General features: G+C 39.5%; 1 protein-coding gene and 1 long non-coding RNA gene across 2 annotated transcripts in view; one reads left to right on the top strand and one right to left on the bottom strand.

The window, feature by feature from the left end:
- The window catches only part of LOC130570264 (uncharacterized), a 38,247-nt gene extending 36,427 nt beyond the window's left edge, over positions 1-1,820 (bottom strand). The window contains exons 1-3 of the long non-coding RNA XR_008964940.1: positions 1,708-1,820; positions 814-1,169; positions 125-192 (exon numbers count right to left, since the gene is read on the bottom strand). This is a non-coding gene — a long non-coding RNA (uncharacterized LOC130570264). The remainder of the gene's footprint in view (positions 1-124; positions 193-813; positions 1,170-1,707) is intronic.
- Positions 1-26,899, top strand: part of tenm2b (teneurin transmembrane protein 2b) — a 217,769-nt gene that overhangs the window by 96,256 nt on the left and 94,614 nt on the right. The gene's annotated exons all lie outside the window — the stretch shown is intronic.

Below are 26,899 nucleotides of genomic sequence, written 5' to 3'. Positions count from 1 at the left end.
AGATGATAATAGAATTGAACTTTTTGAGATGTTTTTCTGTGTATGTTAAAAGTACATTTGTGCTTGTTTATATAGATCACCTTATTAATAAACATGATCAGGAAATCATTAAAATTGATCTTACCTCTAATGGTGCTCCTACATATTCATTATCAAGTCAAATCCATCTCGCCCACTGTAGTGCTCTTGTATCTATCACATGAAAAGAGAATTCACAAATTATTTTTTCATTATTCAGGTTGTGTGGTTCATTATGTCCACAACTGTATTTAATTTTACAGTTGTACACTTTTGTTTTTATCCAAAGGCTTCAATTGGGATAACCCCAAAAATTTGACCCAGCCATGGGTGTAAACAACCAGGCATAGGCAAATTTATAATGCTGGTTGAAAAGAACCCAGAATTTTTAAAAGTGCATATCTCCTTCCACTCCTTAAATTTATTCTAGTGAAGAGATGAATTGCTGACCTATTTGTGTCACCTGATCAAAGCCTTGCATGCAAAAAAAACCATTTAAATGCTATATATGGTATATGCAGTCCATGCTTCATACAATGCTGTTTACATCACCTACGGTGTCTACAGCACAATTATGAGGTATTGTAGAGCGATATGTTTTTTTGTTAAAGTGTAAAATCTTTAATTTAATTGATGAATTCTTATTAGCCCATCATGGCCTCGCATACATAAAAATGCACCTGCCTCTGTAAGTATCACCACTTGGGATCATTGAATAACAGCACCATCCAACAGTAAGTGCTCTCTATTGCTTTAAAGTTTGGAAAGATCCCACACAAGTATTTATGAACAGACCATGCAGTCTAGTTATAGACCATGAGAGCTGTTGATGGTACCGTCCAACTCGAACTCCATACACCAATGCGGCAGGCTGTTTGTCCTCTTCAAATTTGGCACTGATGACAGACCAGCTTTATTATAGTGACTGTAAGTCCGATTTGGATTTAGGTGGCCAAAACTGCTCACAGGTCAGCATGAAGCGTAGGAAAGGCATCCTAAGTAGTAAGCTTTGCCCAGCAGGGGCAGGAAGCTGACCCATATGGGAGAGGATGGCAACCAGCAGGCTGTGCTTTGCTATGTTAAACCCATGGGCACAGGGCAACCATGTGGCAGCTTGGAGCTTTGCAGGAGCACCGGTCGTCACCGACCACCTGAAAAATGACACGATGGATCAAATTTAGGGACTGGATTGTAACAGCACGTCACTTAATGTTGTCTGTGCCTGTCTGGGTGAAGACTAGGTGAAAATAATAATTCCTCAATGTAGAAATTGTGACCGAATAGTTGTTACTGTGATACATTGACAAAAATCATCCTTTCACACTGATTTCACTCATGAGGCAAGTTATTTCTCACTCTCTCTTATTATTTCCTTCATAAACATCCTCAGACACATCCCACCCCTCCCTTCCTAACTGAACCGCAAGCTCCTGCATTGTGTGGAGTAACGGAGGCACAGAGCTCCGCTCTCCAACTCCACCACCACTCACAACTGCGCTCTATTGTTCCAGGATTTCTCATCTCTGTTCTGCCGTTTTATTCACCTAACTTTCTTTTACGTTTACCTCCGTAACTAAACATGTAATGGAGGTAACAGAAATGAATGCCAGTAGTGTTTACAAGTAGACGTTGTCGCGAGATTGACTTCGTTTGTAAATTTGCGCTATAGCATCCGTTCTCCAACAGTACCTATTTAAAGGATTTCCGACAGAGTTGAGAGGCGGTAAACCCGGGGAGAGATGCAGCACCCGGGCATGCACAGGACGAAGGCGCTCGGGCACGATCCAGGTAAGAGTAGCTTCACTCACTGACATCAGCGCGTTCTGTCAACGGCGCGCGAAAGTGTCGCGGGCAAAGTGCGCGCTTTGGTGAGACGCGGCGGCTTTTCTGAGTCGCGAGTAAAACTATACAGCACAGAAAAAGCAATTGATGTTTTTATGTAGCCTAAATGTTTTTTGGGAGTGTTTTGTAACAGACTAAACGTGCACATTTGATCTGTTTCTATTTAATGTATGAAGCTTGTCAAAAGCTTATGAAAATTACGCAGTTTAGTTGTATTAAAACGGCAGTTGCCACAAATTTAGGTCTCACTTTAGTAACCATAGTTTAACTGTAATACAAATGGCAATAGCCGATGATTGTTTCTTTTACTGTTTGGTCAGTTTTCTTTAGGGCAACTCTACCAAGACATGGTCATTAATTTCCTCTTCATTCCTCTTGGTGTTTTTTTTGTAATTAGGAATAATCTTACTGTAAATAGACGTAAAATATAAAAATCTTCTTAGTTAATTTCTTTATTTTTGTGTGTCTTGTGTTTTAACATTTACAGTCGTTTTTAATCCTAAAGCCTGACTGTATGTTATTAAATTACCTTAAAAAAGGAGGCTATAGCCTGCTACATTTTCATGATCTAAAGAACTGAAGGGCACATTGATTTATAACACAAACTATTATTTGTTCAGACCTGCCACTCTTAAGATCATCGTTGTTTCAAAGATGTGTTTGTATTTAGAAAGCCATATGCACATTTTAATTGTGTGTATTTTTAAACAAACTCTTAAAGGATTAATTCACCCCAGAATGAAATGTGTCATGGCTCTGCTTCATTTAGTCATGTTCTTCTTGGTCCTGTAGCAGAGTCATGACAAAGTCTTTGGTTATGTGTGGAGAGAAACATATTATTGTCAATTCTATGTTTGGTTTAAGACGTTGTGGCGCTGTTTGGTTTATTAGTTTATTTTTGCCCCCCCGTGGGAAGTGTTTTGTTTTGAGTTCTTGTTTTGTTTCCATGTTCTTTTCCTTGTTTTGTTTTGCACCCCATCGTGGGTTTTTGTTTTTGTTATATTAAAGTCTTTTGTTAACCCCTTCACGCCTGCCTGCTATTGGGTTCTTTCTGCCAGTTCGTGACAGAAATGTTTGACCAATTCCTCATTGTCATTCCTCATTACATAATTTTGCCCATTTTCCTGAAACTCAAATTGCTCTTTCTTACACAGTGATGGTGTATAGCTGATTGCGATTTATACTGCAAAGCTCCGAAAAGGACAAAAAGCATCATAAAATGAATCCATGGCTTGTGTGCTATATTTCAAGTCTTGGCAGAATAAATTGCAGCACACTTTCCTTGGACATAAAACCCGAGTTCAGACCTCTCGCTTTATGACAGAGAGTACAGTAGACCAAGATTAAATGTACATTTTAGTAATGTTCTTTGAAAACAATCAAATGAATGACTAGAGTAGACTGTACTTAAGCCTAATTACCATAACCAAGCAATGGAGTTCCCAGCTGTTTTTTTGTCGTTCCGTCTCTGTTGTATCAGCATTAGTATGATTCATCCGCATGCCGTGAACAGTGCCCAAGAAACAATATAGTTAATAATTGAGCCTTTTTAAACTTTCATTGTGATTAATGCAAAGGAGAAGGGCAAATTAGCTTTTCACAATATTCGACATGGCATAAAGCATCCCATACAACTCCAATGACTAGACACAATAAAAGTCACGTCCTTATTGATTATAAACTTGTGTAAACCGAAACCCAATGTCTATAAGATCGATCCTCTCGTCTATAGCATGATGGAGAGGACACACAAGGTGGAAAATCTAATTGCCCAGAGATCCAAACTGAAATTAAATGCTCTCCAGCAGATGCTATGGCCAGTGTACGTGCGTGTGTGTCTGCGCACGTGTGCTGTAAAAGCACGCTCGCTCCCAATCGAATGCTGTCCATCTGAAGACCTCTCCTTCATCTCTACTCGAGAGCGTAGCCGTGCACTTCAGGGAGCCGGGGAGTGAACGCAGTCATATCTCTGCTTTTACGAGCCTCTCAGAATTAGACTGGCATGAAGCAATTTACCTCAGCCCAGGCCTCTTAGTCCACAGATGCTGGAGACGGGGAGAGAGGAGGGGGTGATTGAAAAGCCTCCTGTCCAGAATGTGTGATCAATGGCAGCCCGTACCACCCCAATGCCTGTCTGTATCATTTCGAAGCTCAGCGGGCAATCGCCCCACAACTTCACCTCGGTCCACCTTTTCGGAAAGACAACTGGGGTGTTCAAAGACCTCATCCTGTCCATTTACACCCCCTACAAGAGAAGGGCACGGCTATAGCATCAGCTATCATGTTTTACAAAAGTGAACGTGTGTTCGCGAGGCAACAAGAGCAGATGTGCTTTTAAACATGCTGTGGGATGTGTACAGTAAGAGTTTGAGGGAAGAACACGGATTACTACATTTCTGAGGAAAGCCCCAGAAGTGGATGTGGAGAGGCGAGCTCTGTTTTCCGCACTCTCTTTAAGCTCTTTTGAGCCTTGGCTGTCTAATTAACGATAGTTTTGCATAGGCTCTTGAACTGGAAGAACCCGATTTTTAAATTGAAAAATATGGAATCCATTAACCTCGCAGGCAAGGGCCACTTGCTGGCATCTCATTAGAAGCAATGGAAATTGAGCAACACAGGAAAATCTATTATTGTTTTAATAAGCCAACAGTTTGTTAATTTACGGGGCTTTAAGTGTAACAGCAATTTTTCATCAATACCAGCTTAATAGGATAGGCTTATTGGGTGCTGTGTTTCGTATAGCCTCAATACTGCATTGATAGATACACTACAGCCACGGAGAAAAAAAGAGACCATTTCAGTATTTTCTTTATTCAGCATTTCTAGATGTGTTGTGGTCATTCCAGTCCAGTGTCTGTTGAATTTCAACAAAATCAAACCTCAGGAGTGACATAAAGTCATCCGACAGCATAGCGAAAAACTGACAGCATGACAAGACACATGAAAACTGTGATAAGAATTGAGGTTATTTTTGAAGGTTTTTTTATTTCATAAAGTTTTTTGAAGTTTTCCTGAATACATGTACAAATATTACTGTTGTATTGATTAAAAGTGAAAATGAACTTGTTTTCTTTGCAGTATTTGAGGTCTGAAGAAAATATTTTCTGTTATTTTGACCTATTTCTCCAGTTTTCATTCCCTGCGAATAAAAGCAAATAGAAACATTTTTTTTTATTTGGGAGAAATATGAGTAGTTCACAGAACGAAACAAAAATAATAAGTTTACCTAAACACATACATAGAAATAGTAATTTCAGAAAAACTGAAAATAACTCTTATAGGCACAAACTGCATTGCGGAAGCACGTCCAGACGTTTATAGTGTAAAGCTTGTACTCATGGTGCGCTTACCATGTTGTTAAAGGGATAGTTCACCCAAAAATGATAGCTCACCCTCAAGTCATTTCAAAGCTGAATGAATTTTTTTCTTCTGCACAACACAAAAGGTATTTACATTTACATTTATGTATTTGGATACGCTTTTATCCAAAGCGACTTACGTTGCATTATCCTATACATTTTGTTTCTAAGTATGAGCAATCCCCTGGGATCGAACCCATGACCTTGGCGTTGTTAGCGCCATGCTCTTACCACTGAGCGACAGGAAAGCTGTATAAAAGATATTTGAAGAATGTCGGTAATCAAACAACACTGAACCCCATTGACTTCCACTGTAGGATACAAAATCACAGAGACATTTTTCAAAATATCTCTTTTTGTGTTCCACAGAAGAACGAGTCATAAACAGTTTTTGAATAACACGAAGGTAAACAAATTATGCAGACTTTTTATTTGTGTATGAACTATCCCTTTAAGTCAGTTTGTTAACACAACAGCACTATTGTTGTTGTTCATTTTTTAAAAACAAAGCAGCGGACAGTGTTTGTGTTTACAGTATGTTTGTATGCATGGTTGTGCTCACCTGCTGCTTCCGGTGTGCAGCGAGTGCCAAGTTCATCAGTCTCACAACAGGCTTTTATTAACACTCAGATTAATTGAAATTGATTTATCTGATCGGTCTTTGGCACACCGTTTTGCTAATCTGAACAATGGAATATGTAATAGATTATTCAGGGGTTATTGATGGGTCTGTTGTCTTACCTCAGCTGTTTTGCGGTTTAACACCTTTTGTTTCCGAATTTTACTTTTTTTTCAAATATCATTCTTGGAGACTGGGTATATAAATCTGGGCGGCATATGAAACCTTTGGGAATTATTAACATAGATAGTAATTCACTGAGAACAGTCAAAGTCTATTGGAAAAACATGGGGAAAGCGGATCTGTGGACGCAGGTGTTTGGGACCTGGCTGAGATACTCTGGTGCCCCGAGCTCTTTATGTGTTAAACTGCGCACATTACGGCCTCTGCTCCAGGGTCACACTGGAGTGGGTTAAAGAAGCTACGACCAAAGGAAAATTACAGAATAAGAGATGGAGAGCTACTGTATTTGTTGTGATGAATTGCTGTGAAGCCGTGTATGCGTGCGCGCGCTCACGTCCTCGCAGGAACTCAGATGTAGACGTAAAAGAGCGTTACATGGCTGCCATTCCTCTGGGACCTTTATTGCTGAAGGTCACAGCTGCATTGTGACATGAAACATGGCCCATTCTGCCCTATACGATCAATCTCTGCCATCCCGCTCGTTTTTCTGTGTCGCGTGAAGGGGCAGAGGAATCTCTGTCCTCACTTTCTTTCCACCTTCACGCCTTTCCTGCGAGACAGATTCACTACGGTTGTGGTACTTCTGCATGCTGCGTTTAAGTACAAAACCCTGCATCTTATTCCCACAAAGCACCAGCGGTCCAGTTAACCAGGTGCTAAATGCACTGAAATAGCATTGCGCTGTATTCAAATGAAGTCATTTTGTTCAGCGCTAACCTCTTTTTTATGTAAATTAGGTTCGTTATAGATTGTGTCTTAATTACAAAAGTCAGCGCCATACTATGGAACGCCAGAAGGTAAACACTTTTTGTTTCAAAACAAGGTTTTTGTATGTTTATGGTGTACAGTTTTTCATTCAATGATGGAGAAAGATTACGAACCCTTGCAAACTCATTCTTATGCGTTAATCGCCTGAGTTTTTTTCCCTTTCCCATTAGCACCTCTCCATCACACAGGTGAGAGCAGAGGTGAGAATTATGCATGATCATGTCTGTGCTTGTTCTTTTGCTTTACACGATCGTGTCCTCACTTGTTGAAACATGGCTCTGTACCGTATTTGCCTCGGGATACAATCGTACGAGCGCAGAGGAAAAGAACTGTTTAGAGAGGATGGAGCGGATGTTTGGTGCATGAAGTGAAATTTCACAATATGTGAAGTAAATGTCATCGGGGCAGCTGGATAGCACAAGAACACGCATGTTTTACAAACGGGTCCCATTTACACTGCATTTGGCTTTCTGCATTATCAATGGGTTCGGTGGCACAATGTTGTTTTGTGTAGTTTTAGTGGTACCATCTTGTTTTTCAAGACAGAGATAAAGTGGGGCTTGATCCCACAGTGAGAGCGCTGGCCCAACGATGGCAATGACAAATAAGCAGTGGTAAACCTGGTTGGGGGAGGTAAGGGTTGGGAGAGAGATGAGTAGCCCACTCATCCATCACTGACCAACTCGCATGCGATGCGTATAACCGCTCAGTTTCTCGAACAAGTTTAGGTGACTTGTTACATGTGTCACAATGTTAAAGATAGACATATACTGTATTAAGACTTTTACATTAGGCCTACATTTATTAAAAACATATACTGTTAGAATTTTCACATTAGTGAAACTCTGTTAGCTATAACATTTAATATGTACTCTGTTTATAAACTGTATACTTCCAGTGTTATTTTAGTCAAATTAACAAGATTAGATGAATGTGCTCCTGAATATTTGAGTACTAGCGTATGTAGCTCACAGACTGCTGCAGCCATTTTTTATTTAAATGCCTAAAATAACTTTTGTGGTTAACACAGCTATTACAAGATTTTTAACGCTTTGTTCTACAAGTCGACTTGGTTCATATATTGAATTGTAGTACTGTTGGTTTCATGTGGGAATTTATAAAAAAAACAATTTCGAAAACGACGAGCGATACCTGTTGTTCGTAGCTGCACTTACGGCCAAAAAAAGACCTAGACAGATCTAAAGTTAAAGGGGTCATATGGCGCGAACACGTGTTTTTCTGTGTCTTTTGGTGTGTTATAAGTTGCCCATGCATGTATTAGACACGTAAAATTTAAAAAATGAAAGTGTTGGAGCAAAAGATGCATTCTATGTAAAAGCGAATGCTCACCCAGACCTGCCTGAAACGCCTCGTGTAACCACACCCCCACAAATCTACGTCAGTTCGTGGTATGAGTTGACTAAGACCGCCCAAATGTATACGCAAGTAAAGTGGGCGTACCTGTCAGTACAACTGCTTTGGAACCTGATGTTCCAAATATGGTAAGAGACGTTACATTTCAGTCACACGCTTGCAGTATTCAACCAATCACTACGCACTGGTTAACTGGCCAATCATAGAACACCTCGCTTTTCAGAGCGATGAACTGTTAAAAATGCACGTTTCAGAGAGGCGGGGCAAAGAGGAGATACAAACATGCACGGTATGTGGAAAATACAGCACTTTTGAACCTTAAATCGTGTATACACATTACATTACATCTAAAACAAACGATAATATTTCCTTTAAGACTGCCTGCTCCTGTGAGGGACTTTACAGTTTTTAAAAGATAAACTTTAAAATGTTGACCGCTTATCTCAAGCAAATAGATAACAAACATTAAACATCACGAAGACTAAATGTGCTCATAGTTTAAAAAGAGAGTTCGCAGTTTTAAAAGGGAGTTCAAATAGATTTCATATAATCATCAATACACTGTATGGTCTTCAAAAAATAATTATAAAGTTGATAAATATCCGCCATCAAGTATTAAAATCATCATCCCATTCCTCTAGTAAAGAAGTGGACAGAATGCTGATGTAGTTTATAAGTGCTGTCAGTATGTAAGTTCACATTCTGCTATAAACGAATAACTTGAAATATGTTAGAAACGCATTTGTTTACATTGAACCGTAAGTTACTCCCATCTATCGCACAAATGGGGCGTCGGATATTTGTGGAAACCAGTGTGATGATCACTCAAAAATACGTCAACACTACCATGGGTTCCAAACAGGGTTTACAAACCCCTGGTGGTTGTGGGGGAACTGCAGGGGGGTTGTGAGTTGGTGCACTGTATGTCTACCAGTGTATAGAAAAGTTGTTTAAATTAAAAAAAGGTAAAGTTGCAAGTGTTACTTGGATTATACAAATGTAATGTAAATGTAAAATCTTAAAATAATCTGTCACATAGGAAACCCTGCAAAAGATTTAAAAAACATAGGCCTTTGTGAAAAAGGAAATAATCAAATGCGTTAGATATAATGTAAATTGTTCATTGCACATGAAACTTATATATAATTTGTTGAAATGTGTAATAATAAAAATAACAATTTAAATAATTGAGATCAAGGGGGTACGGCTGACAACTGTAAACCCCTGCTCTATTGGGTGGTCCATTACCACAAGAGTCGTGTTCGACTCCAAACGGAAGGATTCGGGTTTAGGTCCGCAGCATGTCTATGTGTGTTTGTATGGTTTAGGAAGTGCAAAGGCGAGTGCATAAGTGAAGCGGTTTGTTGATGAGATGTGCATGTGGTTTGGGTTTCAAACAGATCAATGAAGAGAAAGTAAAAGAGAGAGAGAGAGGCAGGAAAGAATCATATCATATTTGTCATTACGTTTGGATGACAGCTAACGTCTAGGGTATAGAATCAAACCGTGATGCATTTTCTTCTCTTCCCACGTAGCCCAGAGTATCTGCTTTTACACACAAGCTTCAGAATATCAGCGCTAGAGTGTCATTTTGCAGTAAAAATCTGCCTGTGTCTGAGTGTTAGAAGCGTTGACTCATGGGTCTGTGGGACCGCTGACGCCTTTCTCTTTGTGTCACACTGTGTTCTGTCTGCGTCAAACATCGAGCGATACGCAAGGTGACGTGAGCGAGTCATTGCTCGTAAATGTCAAAACTGCGCGGCCGCTGATGTAATTGAATAGTTCGATTCCCGTTCTCTGTGATAGATGCACGGAAAGAGTTAAGAGAAGCTGGCTGAACAGATGTCAGTCAAAATGGGTCGTAATTGACGAACGGTGCGTGGGCTGTCATCAATGTCACTTGATAATTGTTCCTGTCATTAACTTAATGATTAGTGACACGCTCCCACGCCTCCAACAGGTGTGCTGTCAATACACACGCCGGCACAAACACATCTGTCTTCATATCTGCAGGATTCAGTGAAGGATGTTTTATATGCCGTCCTCCTTTTTCTCCTTTTAGCTTGTTGCTTAGACGCTTCAGTGAGGGATGCCAGGCTTGTGGCGGGTGAGGGGGAACCTGCTGTCATGTTTCCATGCCAACGGGGCACCAGATCTCATTAGCTGAAATGTGGGGGGTTTCTCTTAATTATGATTGAACTCTCTCTTTATAACAGTCTCTATACGTTCACGATCAGCATGATGCTTTGTTGGTGAAGCACACCTTTTTGTCTTGGTAAATATCTAAAGGTTTAAGTTTAGTCGTGATTGACAGAGAAGCCGAGCAGCGTAGATGACGAACAGTGGGCATGCGGTTCGTACCCCTTTGTCTGCGGGCTTCCCGCAGCTACGAACATGCTGCCCGTGTTGCCCCCTGCCCGGGTCTAGGAACAGGCACATGCAGGGGGCCCGGCCACCGCTTTCTTCTCCCTCTGCCTGTGAAGTGAGGTTAGAACCGCTTAGCCCGAGGGGGAGCTCACATGACACAATTGCTATAATCTGCATTTGACATCCAGGCAAGGGTGGATGAACGTTAATATTCCCGGGGTTCCCTCAGAGGAGAAACGGCGTCCGCTGTGGGATCACCCGTGCCTGCTTTTAATAGCGGGGTGACTTTTCAGAATATTAAAAAGAGGGGAAGACATCTTTTTAATATTCTAACATCTTTGGCCTTGTGTAGTAATGGGAAGCCGACAGCGCGCAGTGTGTGGTTTAACTGGCGTTATTGATCCTCACTAACAGCATGAATGGAGTTTAATTACCTGAGCTGCTTTGTCTGCCCTGCTTTCCCTAACTGCCCTCACGGGGATAAAGCCGTATGTTCTCCTGCCTGTCTGTCTCTATGTATATATGGGTTTTAACCAGGCTTGGGCACTGCAGCTGCTCTTGTATCAAGTCTAATGCAATATACACATTATACACTCAAGTCGTGTTTACTGTATACATTTTACTGGTACAGTTTGTGAACGGCGTAACATTTTTGTTTAATGTCTAATGTATGCTTACATGTACAGTATGTAATACGACTGTGCTTTGATAAGAGGCATCATCCACATTTGTAAGTCTGTAGTGCAGTATGTAAATAAGATTTGTAATCGCGTGCTGATAAATCCTCGCACCCCAATTTTGTTTTGTGTGCTAAAAAGAGAACGGACAAAAATAAAGGGGGGGTAATATTGTATTACTCCATAATATTTTGATTCAGCTTAATTAACTTCTTCTGAAAAGTATACTGATTTTTAAACCTCAAGTCTGAAATATATTAAAGAAACAACATTTATATGATAATTACATAAATATGTGAAAATAATATATTTACTGTATATATATTATTTTCCAATAACTTTTGGAACTAGAGCTTAAATGGTGTAAAGTGTTTTAGTTTGTTTCTGGAGGAACTTAATTCAGAGAACTAATAAGAAAAAGTACACAAATCAAAAATATTTTATTGAAAATTAGGGCTGTCAAACGATTAATCGTGATTAATCGCATCCGGAATAAAAGTTTATTACATAATATATGTTATGTACTGTGCATGTTAATGTTGTATTTATAAACACAAAAAACATACACATACACTTGTGTGTATATACGTAGTAGGGGTGTAACGGTTCTCGGTAAAAAATTGAACCGCACGGTTCTCCACCAATGGTTCGGCACGTGCTTGGACCGCGGCTCATCTTAAATCTGACGATGCCTTTATAATATGGTTCGTTAGAAACTATTGCGTAAAACAGACTGACAAAGTTCAGCTAATGTATGTTTGTCAATGGATACACATTTAATACCCACAACAAATAAATAACGTAGACAAATTACAACAGGATTGACGTATGCTGTAAAATGACCAGTCATTTATGCTTTCATCACCCGGTGTTGTGAGCACGCGAGTGCAGGTGAGACCTGAACAGCACATGTTGCTGTTTAAACTACACTCATTCAAGCCTTGCCAATTTAAACATTTAAGTGCAAGATGATGCTCAAGAAAACTCGCTTGCGAGTTGTGAGAAGATCTAAAGTGTGCATAAGGAAAGTCTCAGACATGGCGCACATATTGAATTGTCTTTGAAGTCTTGCGCTTAAACGGACAAATTCACACACGAAGTAGGTCAACATGCCCCTCTTGTCGAGTATCTTCGCAAACATAGCAGGATATCTCTTAAGTGAATGGACGAAACAGACAAAAACAACACGTGTACAGTATCAGTGTACTGGATGTTGCACTACTCTTAAAGCTGTTAAAAGTCAAGGAAATCACTCACTGCTCGTGACTCAATAGCTTCTGTAACTTCAATTATGATTCATCTTTATTTAATTTGTACATATGCAATGTTACGTTTTATTTGATTACTTTAATCCATTTCTACCTTAAAAGGTATAAATACAGTATATTATTTTCTGCTTTGCTCTGTTGTTTTATTGGTGCTGTTACTTGTAGCTTGATTATTTGTTCTTATTTTATTTGTCAGTAGTCCCTTTTCCCTGAACATAGCACGAACTGAACCAAAACCGTGACCCTAAAACCGTGACCCTAAAACCGTGACACAAACCGAACCGTGAGTAATTCGAACCGTCACACCCCAATATTTAGGAAATATTTGGATGTAAATTTGCATTTACTAATAATTGTAATTATATGTAAACATTTATGGACGTTTATGTTACATTTTTCTTAAGTATATGTATGTACTGTATGTTTATGTGTTTATAAATGCAAAATTAATATGCACAGTAATATGCATCATATATTTTAATATGATATGTAATGTATGTGTAATGTATACACATGTGATCCCCGTTTTGGATGAGACTAAATAAAGCATATCTTGTGAGAGTAAGTCACATGTTTATACCTGACTCAAAGGCCCAGCTCTGATTAAATATGCACACTTCTAATTGCAGAATCCATTTACTGCCTCGCTACAGCATGACTAAGAATGAGGCCTTGAAGGACCTCTTGATATTTGCTGACCAGCTGATGCCTGACCGAAAGTCTTAAGCCTTTTGACTTTAAGAGCAGTAAAAGATTATATTACAGTAGTCGTTACAAACTGTGAAAAGTTCAAGGTAAAATCATTTTACAATGCTATTCGATTTGACTTGAGACTTCCCGAAGGGCAATTTAAGAATTTTAGTAAGGAAACAGTTCAAGATTTTTTCTTGTCACCCTAGTCCATAAAATATGGTCCTAAATGAACCTACAGTAAAATATGGAAAAGCAGCTCTGTATTACACATTTCAGATAACTTTATTTGAGGAACAGACTGAAATGGATTGTATGTCTTTCTAGGCCAACTTTATGGAGATTTTTTTTAAGTTATAGCCGTTATAAACGAATGGGAAAAAGCTTTGCATTTTTTTTGACTGGTGTTTCACAGAAAAAAATGTATAAATAACTGATTTTTCATTTTATTAGATTTTTTATTAAGTATATTTTGTTCATTTTTTGTCATTAAGGCACTTGCATAAAATGTGGAAGGGGCAAAGAAATATTATATTGAAAAAGAGAGCGTTTAGTTGAAAAATAACATTGTGTTAAAATATCACGGATGATATTGTGTACCCCTACGGCTACTCAGATAAAGTATGTCCTCCTTTTATCCCTACATGGCATTTCGTGTTTGTAGAAAAGGAATGGGGTGAAGATTTAACAGATTGTAATGTGTTTTTCTTTGCTTTAGTTTGTGTGTTGCCGTGCACAAAGATGGCGTGGTATTGATTTCTCTTGCTGAGTCCATGGCAAATTTAGATAAGTTAGGCTTTGCTTCTGTACTGGAAACAGATAACATCTAAGCTGGACACTGTGGGCCAGACTGTGGTTTGTTGCTGACTGCAAATGTTAAGTCTTATTGGCTTTTACAGTATGGTGCTACAATGTTTGTGTTTAGTAGTTTTTATCTTTCCACATATGTCCTGATTTTCTCATTCTGTGTCTTGCAGAGCTGTACAGACGACATGTTTTAGTCTTAAAGGGATAGATCTGGAGTGAAACCACGTAACAGAATGGTTAATGTAATGTACTGAAACATAATGGTTACGCTGTGTGAAAAAAATAGCATTCAATGCTGTTTCAAGCCTTTTGCATCTGCTCTGGAGTGATATGAGAGATTCATTCAAAGTAAAAGGTCTCACGGCAGATTCACAGATGTAGAGGACATTAGAGGACATGTATAAATCACATGATACACAAAATGCCAGTTCGGTGCGTATTTTAGCAGAAGAAAATTGCCTCTGAGCAGTCGGCGTTTAGCCTTTTTCATTGTCGAAAACAACTCCTAGTGATGTGAACAAATCATTTAAGCTGTCATTAGATGAATTCCAGCGCTAACATCAGGTTTTCTTCACTCGATCTGAAAAATTACTCAAGTCAAACAGGAAAACCACAGTCGCAATGGCATCCCTCACTCACTACGTGCGACAAAAGCCTCCGACGCCAATCCCATTTCTAATCCCATTTCTATTTGACAGTTATTGTCGCTTTGAGTAAATTCTCTCATTTCGTTGGCCTGTCAAGGCAAGATTTACAACGGAGCATCCCGTTGGCTGACGCTGGACAGTTTTCTTAGCTGATTGGATGCCCGGTAGAGCAAAGTTTTCCATTTTGGCAATCTGGGCCGTTTGTATCTGCTGAGCCGTGGGAAGCCATATTGTTTCAGCCACACCCAATTAGCTCTCAGTTTGAGTGAAAAAGGTTTGTTTTACAGTCTGCTACCTCTGCCACACGCATTAACGTCCTACACACACTCACGCATGAAAACTAGACAGTAGGAGGAGCCGCTCCATCAACAAATACTTAACTGCCAGTTAGCACAACCCACAGATGATCCATACGGTTTGAATAGATGATACACGGCAACAGTGATTTCATGGGGTTTGGTTTCAGGTGGTGGGATGTTATGTAGGGTCAAAAGTGTGATGGGTGTGATGAGGGAATGGATATACCGTACTGTGCCAACTTGGATGTTTTGTCACTAGGACTGTCAAATCGATTAATAGCAATTAATCGTGATTAATCGATTCCAAAACAAAGAATCAAGAACTCTTGAGTAGTTCTAATTAAATTTCTATACAATTAATATAAAATAAAATATTTATATTAATTATTATTAATATAAATTAATTATAAAATAAATTGTCATATTATAACCAAACACAGACCTGAAGTTAACTTTGGGCCAGACGCGTACGTCTGATGAAACCGTCTATATATAACAAATATTTATATTTAAAAATAGTATATTACTGTATGTATAAATCTAAATATATATTACACATATTTCTTAAATATAACGTATAAATATATACAGCACACATATGTAAACATTTATTTTGGAATCGATTAATAGCGATTAATCGTTTGACAGGCCTGTTTGCCACATATCAGCAGCACCCGTTTCTTAAGAATACCCCTAAAAGGATTCCACCGTTCACGTCAGCCCTGCGGTCCCCATCGATTTTCATCCTGACCACTATCTTCACTATTGACAAGCACGTTGCTGATGAGTGCAGCGATCTCGCCTCCGGGCGATCACTTTTTGCATCGTCCTCTTGATTAAAGCCTGCGCTTTTCTACCAGTGCAAACACTTTTCTTGCACAAACAGCAAGCAGCACAGCTCTCCGAAGGCTACCAAAGAGACGGCAGGTGTAATTGGAATTCTCATGTGAGGCAGAAGCAGGAAATGAATGTGACAGGATCAGAGGCATGTGGTCTTCTGGAGCAATCTCAATTATAAGGCAGTCCCACTGGGGAGAACTCCTAGATAGTTATATGGAATGGTAAATAAAAGATTTATGAATTGGTAGATGAATAAATGAAATAAAATATAAAGTGGACCAATCTCTGGCAACTCATCCCAGACAAAGGTAAGTCCTCTTCTGCTCAGAGAAAAGATTGCAATTGTTCTCTTTCTTATTAAATGAGAAGGAAAGATTCAATCAGGCCCCATCTGTATTATGTGAACCATTCGGTTTCATGCAAATTACAGACACAGAATCACAGGTTGCTCTAAAATATGAAAATAAGCAAGGCCTCTTAGCACACATTAGCAAGCCTCTCATTTGGAAATGTTTGGTTTACCCCATTTTGCCACCTGGCTGAATGCTGAAATGAAGCATGATGGGAGTATTCAAATGAGCCGCACTGAAGGTGAGAGCTGCTTTTGGTGGGCCGGAGTGTTCTTTTGTTGAGCGCTTTGTACGGCAGTTGCCAAGTGAGAAAAAGGGGGCAATGCTTTCCTTTGTTAAATGGAATAATAAACCTTTCCATCAGGCTTATTGGTAAGAACAGCGTTTTGTTCTCAATTGTAGCTCAAAAGAAAGATGAGTGAACTTAAACGCTGTTTTGCCTCTGTGGAAGCCTGGTCGCTTGCAGGGGTTTTTGGCTGGTGAAACGTGTCATGTTGTGAGCAGAGGGAGAAGGTTTGTTTTGAGTGTCGGCGATGCTAATGCGCACGTTTGTCGCCCCATTGAACCGCCCAATTTGCATGCTAAACTTTGCATGCTATCCACAACCAGCGACGGGATACTTCGCATCCGCGGGACTAGGTTGTAATGACTGACTCCTAATACTCTTAAATCATGTCATGTTATGTTTGGTTCAGCGAACACTGTAGTAACAAAAGCAACAACATCTACTTGCTACATAGGTTTGTGAATAGCTTCATGCTAATGAAACTTATGCCGCAATGATGCACGTTGTGAGATAACCTCAGAATGTCATGGGAATCCAAGAACATTTAAATCCCAATGGAATCACTGTCTTGCAGTCATCTAGGGCTGTTCTGTGGTTGAGGGATGCTAGCTGTCAGGTAGTGAGAGTTAGCATCACCTTTGACGCCCACTGGAATTCCCGCTTTGAGACTCTCTGATGCATGAAGCTGCCAGGGGACACACACCATAATGGCAAAGTGAAGGTCCCTGCAGGGAACAGTTCTCGGTGCTAGCCACACAGAGATGTAAGAGAATATAAAAACAATGTGAGTGAAACTAGATTTTTGAACTTGCATATCCATCTAACACCATCACAGTGTGAGCTACTCGGATTTACTGCTGTTATTACAGCACTATGTTTGGATTTATTCAATTCCTTGTTGAACCCAAATTCCATCAAACATCTGGCCACTGATATGTTGCGATCATATTTGACCCGAAATCTCAACTTTTGAATGGGGTAAATATGCACACGGGGCGATGATGTACTTCCATTAAAATCTCAGCCAGCTAAGCCACTTTCACTCTCATAGAGCTAAAGGGGTTTTTCACCAAGTGATATCACTGTGTTTAGTAAGAAAACATTCCAATTTCAGCGAACCAGCAGCACCACTGCTGTGCATTGTTTTGTGCCTCTGTGATCATACCTCGAGTAAGTCCAAAAGTTAGCTTTTTCAAATTTGTGGATGTAGCTTGAAACAGATAGCCTGAAGCGCTTCTCATTTTTGGTTTGTTGATGTGTGACGTAGTGTTTGGACAATTTGACTCACGTCGTTGAGCGTAATCCTATGTGCATCTTGAAGCGACCGAGTGAAAAACTCCATTGTTCCCTATGGACGCTACATGTGCCGGATGTAACAGAGCTGGCTGAGATTTTAGTGGAAGTACATCATCGACCCATATGCATATAACCCATTTGACTTTGAGTTTCGTCTGCGCTGACTGACACAAACTGGCATTGAACCGCTACCCTTCACAGTTGTCCCCGCAGCATCCCTTACGCCCAACATGAAGAGTGTCTTCTGAGCTGAAAAACATGGGTTTGAGCAGTAGCCACTGAAGTTATTTATAGTGGATGTTTTCTGCTTTTGATGTGACTCACAACAGTAAATCTGGTGAGACTGTGGCTTTCCACCCCCAGCTGCTCTGTGTACTGTGAAGAATAGCCCTCTCTCCTTTTTGGGAAGCTAGTACTGTTGTTTGTTTGTTTGTTTGTTTCTCTTTCCCTGCTAGACTTTAGTGTTACAGAGGATCATTTAAAGGGTAATTCTCTGAAATAAGTGCAATTTTCCAGTTTGATTAGTACATTTTTATATGACTTTAAACATGGTATCCGAATAGTGTTAGGTTAGGTTAAAGGGACAGTTCACCCAAAAATAAATATTGTAATAATTGATTCATCAACGTTCATAGGATTCTTCTTTGGGACACAATAGAAGATATTTTGAGAAATGTCTCAGTGATTTTGTGTCCATACAATGAAAGTCAATGTGGTCCAATGCTGTTTGTTCTTCAAAATATCTTCTCTTGCGTTCATACAGCAGGTTTGCAAAAAAGTTATAGAGGTTTGCAACAACATAAGGTTGAGTAAATTAAATCATTTTCCTTTTTGGGAGAACTGCGCCTTTAAGGCAATTACTGTATCTGTATTGTGTCATCTCAAGCGTACTTCATATATTTATATTTAAAAAAATAAAATAGGCCATAAACAATAAGTAACACAATGGAGTTACACATCAAGATTTGGTTCACATCAGCTATTGATTGTTAATCGTTTATTTACACATTTAATGTAAACGTAATTTAAATGATCAAATGTTTTAAATGTAAAGTTTCGCTCTGGTAGCACCATTTGTATGACTTGAATCACATTCTTCCTTAACCAGTTCATTTTATTTGAAATGCCATTTAACCTTCAAATTCAAAGCTCATAAAAGCTGCATGTGGAAAGTTGACTAACACGAATTACAGCTTTTACAGGATTCAAATGATGTAATGCCATAAAACATCTAATGTTGCTATTGCATTAATAAAGTAGCGGGTTACATTATATATTACAATATATTCTTTGGAATTTTTAAATCCACATCTTCTCAAACTATATCCATTATTAATAAGCGGATAAAAGAGAGAGCAGCATGCAGTAAGTGAAAGGGAGAGAGAGAGGTGCAGGGCCTCTCTGTAAGACACCATTATTGTTCTGTGTGTGCCTGGTGAACAGCACTTGTCAGAGGTGAGGTGATTTTCCATTGCAGCTTTTCTCTTCTGTATGTAAGCCTGGTGTGAGCAGAAATGGATGCTGTGACTGAAACACTAATGAGGCAGCTTCGGCTCTCCCTCTCCTTCCGTTCACACTCTGTCTCTCTCCCTCGCGTGCGCCTTCTCTCGCAGAGCAAATGAATATCAGGAGTTAACATTATCTTGGCTCTCGCTGTAGCTCGGCGGAGAGCCGCTCTGCCAGGGTCCGCTGGGAGCGGCGTGTGGGGCTAGCGAGCTAGCCGATAACCTTGGCGAGGTGTCGAGGAGAGGGAGTGTGGCTCTGGAATCTCATTAGCCCCGGCGCCAGGCTGCCTTTAATTGCCGGGCACGTCTTCACAATGCCTGTCTGTGATGGGGGAGCGAGGTAGACGGGGGAAAGAACTGGAGAGAGGAGGTCAATGAACTGAAAGGAATGATATGGCTTTCAGTGTGGGTGCAAGCGGCGGGGTGGGTAAGTGGGTGGTTGGGTGTCAGATAGTACAGGATACAACTCTACACTATACATAGCATTAGGGCCCTCGATGAGTAATTGCGATATGGGGTTATGCGCTTTACGCTCGAGGTCTCGGATAACATGTATTCGCCTTTTTCGTCTGTATTTAAGGTGTATTCATTCAAATTGACCATTGACCGGGATTTCACGTTTTACAAGACAGCAGATTTCTATTACATGAATTATTGTACAAAGCTCTTCTAAATTATGTTTTAATATATTGTGAAGAAACACATGGAGTTCATCTGTTTGGTCAATAAGAAAAAAATGACACATTTTTATGTACAAACATACATTTTAGAGTACTGCAGGGATGACGTATAACCCAGAAGCCAGTTAGCATTTTAGCACTTCCGGTTCCATCTCCCCAAAGTCAATGTTGTTTTTGAATGGGTTTTTGGTGGCTGAAATAATAATAATTATTATCAATTATTAATAATATATATTTTAATATATATTTTTTAAACATTTTATTCTGTTATAAAACACTAACTATAACCTGCTTGTGATTTTTAAAGCTTTATCGTGTCTAAAAACTACGGTTGCTAACAAGTTGCTAAAAGCGACTACATCCTTTGGCAGGGACGTTGCACGTCATGATGCATACAAATCTCACAAATAATGCAACATGGACACAAATTCATAAAAATGTGGATAGTAATTCATTCACAAAATAATTAATTACAAAGGAACACATTTTTTATAAAGTTTGAAAAGTTGTCGGAGGCGACGTTAATATTGAGCGGCTGTAGTCTGTTTAGCATCATGTTAGCTTTTTACTTTTGCCGATTTTGTTTAGGCTTGAAAAATAGGAAAAATTATGTTAATTTGTAAAGATTATCTTGATAGACAAAACGTTCATAAACCTTTAATTTTTGTAATCTTCCAAAAGTCAATGGGAAAAATCTATAGGCTTTTGTTCGAGCGAACCAGGCTGGCCTACAAAAATATGTCATCGCCGTGCCAGTCTATTGTCTTTGACATACATCTTTGACATACATTGATATACAACAAATCAAGTCACCAATTAATTTCATATTGCAAACACAATGTAAAAGAATGTCAATCCTCGACATTCCAAATTTAAATATATATCAAATAAATATTCGGGGACCATTTTGAACATCTGTGTTTCTTGTGCAGCTTAGTCATCCCCCTACTATGTTGAATGTTAATCAATAAATATGCACTGTATCACATATGCATGTCCTTTCTCATAGTAACATTGAGCGTCCTGGATATCTTGATTGACAGGAGTTTCATCCAATCAGCAGTAGCTATCCCATTCCAACAAAATACCTGCCTTTTCCGGTTTGACTGATTTGTCGTTATGTTTTCTGACTTGTCATTTGTTTTCTGACTTGTCGATGTGGTTTCTGACTTGTTATTTTGTTTCCCGAATTGTTGTTGTGTTTTATGATTTGCTATTCTGTTTTTAGATTTGATATTGTGTTTTCAGATTTGTCATTTTGATTTTGGGGTTTTCATTTTTATTTTGCTTTTAGATTTGTTTTTAGTTTTGCGATTTGTTGTTTTGTTTTGCACTTCCCGGCCACCGTACCCCACCCATCTCCTTCAACATACTAGCTTTTATAGCAAAATTCCTTAAGGGCCAATTGCCAATTCTCACACTGCTATCCAAGCCACCCCATTCCCTCCAAATCTAGAGCGGGCAGCACTGTCTCAGTGGTAACACCATCAAATAATCTCACTCTCTTTGATCTCAGTCTTCAAGCTAGTCAAGTATTTCACAGAAACTCATAAGGGAAGCATTGAGCTGTATCGTGTGCACTGCTGTGCTGGTGAGCTAATGACACGCAGCTTAATCAAAGATGCTAAACAGATATATGAAGGTGAACTAATGTAGAAGCTTTTCGCCTTATTGCAAATGTAGCTGCTAAAGATAAATGAAGCCTGAAGTTAAACTGCATGTATGATCGAATCTACGGTGCTTTGTAAACGTGTACTTCCTAAACCTTTGGATGCATTTTTGTTTGTATCAAGTAATAACTAATATACTTCTACATATTGTTTGTAAATAACATTACTTTCAATATACTCTGCAATAAGAATAGCCTTCACAAGATGTTACTCACTACAGTTTTCTTTTATATGAAAAGTAAAAAAAGTAGAAATTCATAATAGATGAGTCCAAGCACACAGACGATTAAATTCACCAGGGAGCACACGGTGCTGTCAGATCGTTCAGCTTCAACCACGTCACTCTTCTCCACTCGGATGCCCAGGAACAGGAAACATGAGCGAGTCCAGAATCTCTGCGCTAAAGCCAGACTTAAACCTCAGCAAATGAATTATTTCACTCGGCGCTTACGGCAGTGTTGTCGGCCTATAAAATACGCTGCAGAAATGGATGTGCATCTGATCATTAGGAATTGGTTTCATTGTTTTTGTATGTGGTATGTTGCCGTCCAGTTCTGTGTAGTAAACATTCAAACGTTTATTTTACCTATAAAGTGATATAAGTGAAAGAAATTTGAAGTTGGTGCATTTACTGTATCTGGATCTGAATGATTAAGATACTGTGCTGAAATAAAGTACATTTTGACAATTCACGATGATGAGAAATTCAAAGACCATCTCTAAAATGGCACACGTGAGTGGAAGTGAACAACCAGAAAATGAATCTGATTCGGATGTATGTCAAACAAACCTAGTCATTGTAACAGACTAGGTTTGTCGAATCTACCATTTAATCCCCCTCTCTTTTAACCGGTTAGCCTTCTGTAGCAGGTAGTTAATGTGCACAAGCTGTCTTTTTCTTCTCTGCAGGATGTTTTTTTTGTCAGGGTTGCCTGTAAATGGTGACTGGGAGCAGAGTGTATGAGGTAGAAGCGTTCCAGGCGGATGTTGTCAGATCATAAATCAGAGGCTCTCTCTTTGGGATTATTTCTGACTGCTCTCATTTGGACGGGATCAGGCTTTTGTTATGGTTTCACATTCTCTTTCCTCTATCTGTCTCACAAAAGCACCTATCATCTTCTTCCAGCTCTCTGTCATCCTCCTCACCTCCCTTCCAGACAACCAATAGGTCACCTCTCTCATTAGAGTGGTTATTTATTTCAGGAGCTTTGCTTTTTACAAGAAAGCAATTGTGTGTGCTTTAGCCATTCTTTTTAGCTCTTGTTTTCTTACAAGATACACATTTCTGTCAGTTCCTTGTTTAACAAGCTATGTTCGTTTTTGTCTTTGCAGTAGGATGCCCTTTTAAATGTAGTTAATGTTATACTTGCGCATTGCACAATGACATGTATTTAGTCAATACAAATATTTTTGATATGCTAAATGACAGGAATGTGTGTGAAACAAACAAAAGGGAATGGTTCACACAAAAATGAAAGTTCTGTCATCATTTACTCACCCTCTTGTCTTTTAAAATCTGTATGAACCTGTATATAAGATATTTTGAAGAATGTTGGGAACCGAACAACTGTGGGTCCCATTGACTTGGTTTTGTCTCTATACAGTAGAAGTGAATGGGGTACCGCCGGTACCAACATTCTTTAAAATATCTTCTTTTGTGTTCTGCAGAAGTCAGACAGGTTGACAGAATGATGACAGAATTTTGGGGAGAACTATACTACGTATAAACATAAAGGGGCGGTTTCCCGGACAGGCCTTAAGCCAAGTCTCAGACTAACTTCAATGTGAGAGATGCCTTAATCAAAAACAACTTGCACTGACATATCTTAAAATATATCACTGCGATTGTTTTGTCTCAAGATGCAGACTGTAATGTTTTTTTTTTTTGTATAAAGCATGTTTTTTAAAACAACTTAATTATCCTAATTTAACTAAGGCCTAGTCCTGGCTTAAGATAACCCTTGTCCTGGAAACCGCCCTAATAAATGTAAACGCTGATCAAACATAAACATAATGTAACATGTGCAAACCTGTTTTTTGTACAGAAAAGACAGTGTTGCAAAGACTTTATGCTATAGAGATTGTCATTCATTCATTCATTCATTGATTCATTACGTGTAGTGGTTACAAAGTGGTTACATTTGATAGATTTTTTGTACGAGAAACACCCACCATACACTAAAAAATGCTGGATTATTTTCAAACCAGCGTTGGGTCAGAAAGAGACATACCCAACTATTGGTTTGTAAAATAACATACTGTATGCTGGGCTTGGTGCCCAAAATGCAGGGTTGTTTAACCAATTGTTGGGTCATATATAAAAAATGTATAGAAAGGGTTTATCCCTTTCTGATCCAATGCTGGGTTGAAAATCACCCAGTTTTTTCGAGTGTACTGTATTACGTCTTTATGTTGTATCCTTCGGATGAGACGTTAAACCAAGTTCCTGACTCCCTGTGGTCATTAAAGATCCCATGGCACTTCTCGTAAAGAGTAGGGGTGTAACCCCGGTGTCCAGGCCAGGTTCCTTCCACTGGCCCTTGTCAATCATGGCCTCCTAATAATCCCCACCCTCTAAAATTGTCTCTCTCCTCTCCACCTATAGCTGGTGTGTGGTGAGCGCACTGGGGCCGTTGTACTGTGGATGCTGCACACTGGTGGTGGTTGAGTAGAGACCCCCTCATATGATTGTAAAGCTCTTTGGGTGTACACCAATACACAAGAAAGCGCTATATTAATGCCTCATTCATTCATTCATTAAATTCTTTAAATCAATTCTTTACATTTTTCCTTTTTGTCAACAAAATGATTTTAAAAACGATTTTCTTTCATGATATGTTTTTCACTTCAATGTACGCCACTTTGTCAACAAACATAGATATTGTCAACAACATACATACATGGCAACATTCACCATTACATTCATAACTTCCTTTCCGTTTTTCCTTTCGAATGTATCCGTTTTGTGACCTCTTGTTTTGCAAATGCATTTCCCTTTTTAACCTGAACACTCTCTCTTGTTCTTCTGTACCCTCATTCATGCTGAGAGGGGGAACACAGTAGGTGTCACAGAACTAGAGTGACAGTGATGGCAACACAGGTAGATTCTGATTTGCTCTGTTTGTGCAAAAAGGCTCCTCATATTCCCTAGGTTCACTCGGTGTGACAGCACTGTGTGTGACAACAACTGAGACTTATTTACGCTTTAGTTTTCACTGTTAAGTAGGTGTTACAAAGTCTCATACAATTTCTGGGGGGGGTTGTATTACACTGAAGTTCATTGTCGGAAGATTGGCGTATGAGTCAGCATGTGAAATGTTAAGCTATAGCGCTCGCTCATGTGGGCAATGCAGGTTTGAGTCTTGCTTGCGGCGGTATTGTTTCTTTTCCCTCTCTGTTTCTCCAGTGGCTTCCTGTCACGTTTGATTAACTTTATGTATAATAAAGAGTCAAAGGTCCTCATCCTTTACAGTTGCATCCGTATTCAAGCAGAACGTATCTGGGACAGATCATCAAGACACTAAATCCAAACCTTAGCTTTAAAGACCATAAAAAGAGACATTATGGAAAAAATTTGTATTGTAAATCTGAATTGAACTGGCTACTTTCAAATGATTGATTATTTGTTATTTGTTGAGCGTTAATGGAACCAGTCTGGCAGTCAAGCCATACAGAACCTATTTTGCTTAAATTAAGACCCCCTACCTTCATTTACAGGTGTGAAGCCCATTTAAGTTGTTCTCTTATTTATATGCATGGCCCAGCTTTCTCTCTCTCTCTCTTCTGTCACACTCACACTTCCAACAGTGGTGTGTCTGCAGGTTTTAATTAATCTTCCACAGCTGGCAAGGACACATCAGACTCGATCTCATCAACCCATCCACTCGACCCCCGTAAAGCCCTGGCCCCCCGTAAAGCCCTGGCCTGCCCGGCCCCCCCGGCTCTCCGAAGAGATGCCGGCCGCGATTTCATTCCGCACAGTCGCGGATCTGGAGCGAACGGACATGCCTATAAAGAGCCTCACCCGCTCGCTCCCTTGATGTAAAGCTAAATGTTTGATGGATGGCGTTTGCTGTAAAGAAATGGAGCTCTTATGTCTCTGAAGGTTTGTCTTAATTGCAGCAGAGAGAGGACACGGTGCAGTAATGGGATAATGGTGGAGCAGGACCGGGCTCTTGAGTGAGGCTAATCAGATTCCCTTCACCGTGCATCTCAGAGCACTCCTGATTGTTTCGCAGATCTCCACCGAGCCCCTATAGTTCTTGGGGTGTGTACCAACAGAATTAGGATCACTGTGACACTATGTAGCATTATCATCCATTACTAAAGCAGGCCTGTGATTTTCCATTTACCTCGGATGCTCAATCTTGGTCTCGTAGATCTAATTTCCAGCAGAGTTTGGTTGCAACTCTCATCAAACACACCTGGCATCGGGTGATCGAGGTCCTTGCATGGGTTCACTTAAAGACAGGGAGGTGTGTTCGTTTTTATGTCCACTGGTGCGGAAGAAATGCTCAATATCAACCAAGTTTGTCACATTGCATGAACCGCATGACAAATGACATCACGCAAGCAAGAGAAATGAATGGAGGCCTGTGAGGTTGTTGTTGTGTTTCCCGGGTGCCGCAGTAATTAATTAGGGAGAAGTCAAAGGAACGCCATCAGCGTTTTTTGGTTTGTTTGTTAGTTATTTTTCTTTTTAACTTGGAAAGGTGAGGTGACTCTCAGTCCAATTAATGGTGTAATTGAGAACAGAGTCTCAATGGGAGGCATTAGATTACATCAGACTAATGACCTACAGCCTTTTTTCATGTCACACAGGGACAGTTAGAACCCAGGTTTACCCTCTGCTGCTTTCTTTCCTGCTGAGAATAAGAGAAGTCTTAGTCTGTTGTGTAATTACATTAATGCCTTTAATAGAATAATATGATTCCAACATAATCAATTATTAGTAGAACTATTTTGTTTATAAATTAAAACGATAGTTTAAAATATGATTTGATATGATGTGGTAGTTTTGTAGACCACTTCGTAAGACGTACTGGAACCAGTGCTGGTCAAGGAGAACTTCCTGTTTTAGTTTGAAACGCTTGAACAGAATAGACAATTCAAAGCAACAACTTAAACAAACGTTACTGCGCATGTGTGCGTTCGTGGACTGCCCTCAACTTCCTGCACAAATCCTGTAGATTATTTCTGATAACAAGCAAAAGAAACCGAGAAGAACCGTTACTTGGCTAAACTTGCCTCTCCAATATATTGAATTCAGACTGTGATACCAAGCTCAACCGATAGATGTCAATGAATGTACCATACGGTTTCTTTAAATGCGACAAAACTACAGGACCCATTAA

The sequence above is a fragment of the Triplophysa rosa genome, linkage group LG19 (genome assembly GCF_024868665.1).
Source record: "Triplophysa rosa linkage group LG19, Trosa_1v2, whole genome shotgun sequence".
Taxonomy (NCBI): domain Eukaryota; kingdom Metazoa; phylum Chordata; class Actinopteri; order Cypriniformes; family Nemacheilidae; genus Triplophysa; species Triplophysa rosa.
This window is presented reverse-complemented; position numbering and strand designations above follow the sequence as displayed.